The following is a 6,807-nucleotide window of genomic DNA, read 5'->3' on the forward strand; positions in this document are numbered from 1 at the left end:
GGCCGAGAAGCGATAACCCACAAATGGCCCCCTGCACCCGCCGGGCACCCGGGGGTCTCGGCAGACTTTGGCGGTTTGGCAAAAGGTGGCTCCTCCTCCCCACCCACTCTGCCAACTTTTCCAGGGCTGTGGGTAAAAAGTCAGACAGACAGACAGAGACAGACTAACTCACTATCCTGACCAACGTTTTTTTTTTTTAAATGGCGGGAAACGGGGGAACCCACAAAGAGCGCTTCGCCCTACTTTCACTTTGGATGTTTTTTCTTTTTTCTTTCCTTTTCTTCTTCTGCCAGCTGTTTACACTGGCTTTGTGTACTTTCTTTCCTTGACAACGGGAGAAATGTGTTGCACCGTTCCCGGAGGTACTGAAATTACGGGTCGATGCGTGGAGCGGACTGAGCAAGCCCCATTTCCGACTCCCTGTTCGAAAAATCCATTTAATATGTAGTCCCCCGATGTGGGACGTATCAGATATTAAACTGATAAGAACAGATTTTTTTTAATAAAATATATTTATTACATTCAAAACCAACTCAAATCCTCCAAACTTACATCACTTCAAAACTATATTTATCTCTAATCATCAACAAAAATTCATTCTCAACCCTACTAAACAATAACCAAAAACAAAACCAATAATCAGGGGAGCATCTTCCCTCCCCCTCCCACCTACAAACCACCCATAAACACCCCACTCCCAATCCAAAAAAGTCACTCAGGTCCATCTCCCGGCACCTGCCCCCCACTCACATCCATCTCATCTCCTAGACTACTGACCGGGGACCCCACGTCCCCAAACAGATAGCCTGTCCCTCCCTCCATTGCCCTACCCAATGCCATCACCTGGCGGTCCAGCTCCTCCAGAGGTGTGAACGAAGAAGAAGGAGAGGGAGCCCTCGAAGGTCCTGCCACGTCTCCCTCCCCTCCCCCCTCCCCACACCTCTCCTCCTCCCGCGTCTATAAGTTCCACCTTTTTTCTTCTCTTTCTCTTCTATAATCGGCACCAAGGTCCCCCTTCTCTCCCCTACCCTATCCGCCTCCTTTGAACAAACCCAAATTCTTTCTCGTATTCTCCAAGCACCCTTCTTAAATTTCCCTTCCCCCATCCTCCTAACCCCCGCCTGTAACTCCTTCAAACACCCGGTTACATTCCCCTTTCTCCCATCCCTCTATCGGCCCCTCTCCCTCGCCAGCTCCAACATTCTCCCATAAATCATTCTTTTTCCTCCTCCATCCCTCTATCCCTTCTGTCCTATTCTTTTCTCCACTCCCCCCCTCACCCCTCCCATATTCCCCTTCTCCTTCCTTTTTCTCCTTTGCCTCCTTCCCCCCTCCCCCTCTGTCCCAACGCTCTCCTTCCATCTCTGCCCCCTCCACCTCTCCTTCTTTCCCAACTCTACCATCCTGCCTCCCCAGACAAAACCTTCTCCCTAATCTCCTCTCATAACTCCATCTTTCTCCCCTGCCCTCCAGCCCTTCACCGGCCCCTTTACGCTTATCCTCTCCTTCAGCCTTCCGAGGAGTATCCTTTTTTTGTCCATGTCCAACTGCGCTCCACTTCTGCTTCCTTCCCCTCCTCTCCCTACTTGCTGTCTCCGACCACCTCCCCTCCATCTCGACCACAGCCTCTGTCCCGACCTCTTCTCTCTCTCCTTCCTTCGGTGCAGTTTCCCGCCTGTGCCACTCCTTCTTCCTGCTCCTCTCCTCCCCCCATCCCCCGCTCTCGCTCCCCCCTCCCCCGTCTCGCTCCCCCCCCCCCAGCTGCAGACGCGATATGACCTCTGTCTCGCCAAAGGTGTGCCACCGTGGCACGGCTTTAGGCTCACTACAATCCCCTGCCTGTGCTCACTCGACCCACAGTACCTGCACTTTCTTCCGCGCGCACGAGGCAAGGGTATGACCATAGCCAATACAACGCCTGCAATACGGGGCTGACGTGCATAATACAACGTTCCCCCTGTCAGCCCCCAGGGAGAACATAGCCGAGGATGAATGTATCCGCCCACACCCTCGTCCTCCCTCTGAGGAGGGCTGGAGCTTCTCCTCCATTAGTTAGAAGTTTTACAGGAATGTGGTTCTGAAATTGAATTGCTGTTTCTGGTCTGATCAGTTCCGGGCTCAACAGTCTCCATCGGTGACCCCCATTGCCAGAGACGCCTTCTTCGACTTCCACGCGAGTGACAACCTTCCATGGCTGGTTGGTTGGTCAAGATTCAGCTCCGTTCTCCAGGGTGTGGGAGCCCCTTACGGGGATGGAACCCTGTCTAGCCACCGGCCAGTCGCTGTGGAGAGCCGACACGGCCGTTGAAACTTCCACCAGACCAGAGCGATGTCTGGCTACTGGGGTGGAAGAAAAAAAAAAGTAGGTGGGCGTGGGTTCACCAGTAGCTTATGTAGGTTTGCAACTTGCATGCTAAGAGTAGTTTTTCGTTCCCTCGTAGTCCTCCGCAAGCATGCAAGTGCTACATTGAAAGTCAACGCGGTCCACAATGTCCCGGAACAAACAAAAAGTAACAGCAGCTCCTGTAACGTTGGAAACGTTCAATAGCGGCCTCATTTGAGCCGCCGAGCGTTAGGCTTTAGCGTCTATCCCCCTTTACGGAACTTGGCAGGATCCCAGGACAGTAGACACGCTCAAAGCAGAGCCGCAGGATTAAAAATAAAATAAGTATATAAAAACACTGTCAGCTTTTAAACCAAGGTCTTTAATTCAGGTTTCAGCCGTCGACAGGTTTCAGTTTCGGCGTTCGACAGCGTTCAACAGCAACAAACATGCCTCGCGCTGAGTACATCAGTATTAAATGGTGACACTGTCTGTGATTTATTTAGAATTCAAGGCTCACTTTACCAGCATGGTTCTACAGCATTCTGCAGTGATACGCCATCCATCTGGTTTGCACTTAGCCCACTATACTTTACATTTACATTAAGTCATTAGTCAGACGCTCTTATCAGAGGCTTACATGAAGTTCAACATCATCCTGGTCCCCGTGGGGAATGAACCCACAACTGGCGTTGCACCCTCATGCTTACAACTGAGCCAACGCCGACTATCATTGGTTTTCAACAGGACAATGCACAACACATCCAGGCTGGTAAGGGCTATTTCCAAGAAGGAGAGTGATGGGACTGCATCAGATGACCTGGCCTCCACAATCACCCAACCTCAACCACATTGAGATGTGGGATGAGTTGGACTGCAGAGTGAAGGAAAATCAGCCAACACGTGCTCAGCAAATGTGGGAACTCCTTCAAGACTGTTGGAAAAGCATTCCAGCTGAATCTCTGAGAGAATGCCAAGAGTGTGCAAAGCTTTCATCAAGGCAAAGATGGCTACTTTGCAGAATCTTTTTTTGGTTACTACATGATTCCATATGTGTGATTTCATTGTTTGATGTCTTCACTATTATTTACAATGTAGTAAAAATGTAGAAAAAACCTTGAATGAGTAGGTGTTCTCAAACTTTGACTGCTACTGTCTATACCCTCTCAGGGGAGAGGGACTCATCATGTCAATCAAACACGTTCCAGTATGTAGTAGAAACTACACAGGTTATTCAAGCAATAGTATGCACCATTCAAGATTCCTACAGATACATTCCACTTGAATAGCAAAAATACAGAACATATTTACAAAAAAATATGAGCAAGAGAGCTGTTCATTCAGACCCTTGGCTCGACACCATCTAAGCAGTCGAACCAAAGTGCCTCTCTCTGTAGCTATTTCCTCACTATATTGCCACCTCTGGAGGAAACATTCTCAATTCCCCAGAATTTCAAGGTAGAGACTGAGCAGGATTCACATATTGCTACGTGATCGCAGATATCCATATTTTGGTGCGGATAGCTGTTTGGTGTTCAGCTATTATTAATTTGACGCATGTTTAGTCTGACCAATGTTAACAAGCCCACATGGGCATTTGAGCATATAAACAACATGTGTTGTTACACAATTGATTAAGTTAAAAACTTCTTTTCTTTACCTGAAGTGTGTGATAGAACTATTTTGTGTTACATAAGTTAACAATGTGTACAATGACTTCGAAGGTAGACACCATTATGGGGACCTGGGAGCCAGGTAAACGGCACAGGGGCAGGATTTGGCAGCACACTGCACAACGCTGTCTCTGATGTGCGACCCCTCCTAAAGCATACCAGGAGCGAAGACTTTATAATTTGTTGCCCTTTCTACCACGATACGGTTGTCCATATTTCAGAAGCCCACCAGATAAACCCTAGCATTCTGTGGCTGAGGAGAGGAGAAACTGAACGTTTTTTTTGTCCCTTGTGGATTTCCATTAGCAGAATTTTTTGATAAAGAATAAAAGAAAATGGGCGAGGTCTAACTAAATTAAACAAATATTTAGCTTCGGATATATAGCAAAGGACATACAGTGTCTTCTGAAAGTATTCAGACCCCTTGACTTTTCCTACATTTTGTTACGTTACAGCCTTATTCTGAAATTGATTATTGTTTTTTCCCTTCGTCGATCCACACACTAACCCATAATGACAAAGCAAAAAACAGGGTTTTAGATTTTTTGCAAAAAAAGCTAAGTATTCAGACCCTTTACTCAGTATTTTGTTATTAAGTGACTGCGCTAGTGAAATAACATTTCAAATTAAAAATACATTCCAACAGCATTATGCTGCCACAACCATGCTTCACCGTGGAGCTGCCAGGGTTCCTCCAGATGTGATGTTTGGCATTCAGGACAAAGAGTTCAATCTCGGCTTCATCAGACCAGAAAATCTTGTTTTTCATGATCTGAGAGTCCTTTGGGTGCCTTTTGGCAAACTCCAAGCTGGCTGTTGTGCTTTTTACTGAGTGTTTTCCATCTGGCCACTCTACCATAAAGGCCTGATTGGTGGAGCGCTGCATAGATGGTTGTCCTTCTGGAAGGTTCTCCCATCTCAACAGAGGAACTCTAGAGCTCTGTCCGAGTGACCATCGGTTTCTTGGTCACCTCCCTGATCAAGGCCCTTAATTCCCCGATTTGTTCAAGTTGGCCGGGCGGCCAGCTCTAGGAAGAGTCTTAGTGGTTCCAAACATCTCCCATTTAAGAATAATAGAGGCCGCTGTGTTCTTGGGGACATTCAATGCTGCAGACATTTTTGGTACCCTTCCCCAAAGCTGTGCCTCGACACAATCCTGTCTCGGAGCTTCTCGGAAAATTCCTTCGACCTCATGGCTTGGTTTTTTCTCTGACATGCACTGTCAACTGTGGGACCTTATATAGACAGGTGTGTGCCTTTGCAAATCATGTCCAATCAATTAAATTGACCACAGGTGAACTCCAATCATGTTGTAGAAACATCTCAAGGATAATCAATGGAAACAGGATGCACCTGAGCTCAATAGCAAAGGGTCTGAATGCTTATGTAAATAAGGCATTGCTGTTAATTTTTAATACATTCATAAACATTTCTACAACCCTGTTTTCACTTTGTCATTATGGGGTATTGTGTGTAGATTGCTGAGAATAAATACATATTTAATCCATTTTAGAATAAGGCTGTAACATAAAAAAGGTCAAGGGGTCTGAATACTTTCCGTATGCACTGCATGTACATTATATAGATTGTGTGTAGGCCTGTCTCACACTTGAATKTTCTCTTTGTGCCAGACTGGTTTGAAAAAATAAATAAAAAAACCTTTATTAAACCAGGTATGCCAGTTGAGAACAAGTTCTCATGTACAACTGTGACCTGGCCAAGATAAAGCAAAGCAGCGCGACACAAATAACAACACAGAGTTACACATGGAATAAACAAACGTACAGTCAATAACACGATATAAATAATCTATATACTGTGTGTGCAAATGAGGTAAGGCAATAAATAGGCTGTTGGCGAAGTAATTACAATGGAGCATTTTCAAKACCTTCCATAAACATTTTCTGTATGTATTTATTTGTATTGTTGTTACTGCTCTAGGGTTATTATTATTGCTTGGAAAACCTTATTTACTATTATATATGGATTTACTTTAAAAAATAACAATTGTCAATATAATTTGTACACAAAAATGTCAGCTGTGCATTAAATATTTATGCAGAAAAGAACACAAATAAAATAAAATTTACAAAATTAAATATTGAAATTCAAACCAATGAGCGTATTAACATTACAACCCCCCTTGTAAATATTATTGGCAATACAAACTTAAGGTATGACATGATAAAAAAAAAACAGTATTATTAGTATTTCTTTGTCAGACTGAATTGAACGTATGGATCATATTGAGTTTCCATGCTTCTTCACTAGTGGGAATTAACGAAGAAACACATTAAGCGATTTGAATGTTTTTTTAAAAGAAGAAATACTGGAGTGATGATCAGATTTGATTAATTGAAAAGTTATTATAGACCATAATTATACTGCTTTCATGTTTGTATATACACAAAACATCGCAACAATTATCATATTACATGTATGTTTTTCTAACAAGCACTTTTTAACTGGTAAAAACAGCTAGCTACATTTTTGAAGTGCTGCATTTTGATTTCTAATAACAGTAGCGTCACGCAACGCAAATAAGGTCTTAATCCCCGCCGCCACACCACCCACTCAAACTCCTCCACTCTTGAGATATGATGGGCATGCCGTTACTCATCAGCCTCTCAATATTTGGGCAGTGCGGTGGATGAGTCCAGAACAGGTTGTCAGAGGTTTCGCTGTGAATAGAATGTACATTTTCATATTTCTTGCAAATTGCCAGTTTGCAACCCATCCCTTACAGGATTAATTGACACAAAAAACAAATATCACAAAATCACAGTTGATAAATTCCATTAATTCTAATTC

The 6,807-nt window shown here is 44.3% G+C and overlaps 1 pseudogene; it reads right to left on the minus strand.

The window, feature by feature from the left end:
• Positions 1–340: 340 nt before the first annotated feature.
• On the minus strand, positions 341–513 carry LOC112077181 (U2 spliceosomal RNA; annotated as a pseudogene).
• Positions 514–6,807: the final 6,294 nt, after the last annotated feature.

This window comes from Salvelinus sp. IW2-2015, unplaced genomic scaffold (assembly GCF_002910315.2).
Source record: "Salvelinus sp. IW2-2015 unplaced genomic scaffold, ASM291031v2 Un_scaffold4356, whole genome shotgun sequence".
Lineage (NCBI taxonomy): Eukaryota > Metazoa > Chordata > Actinopteri > Salmoniformes > Salmonidae > Salvelinus > Salvelinus sp. IW2-2015.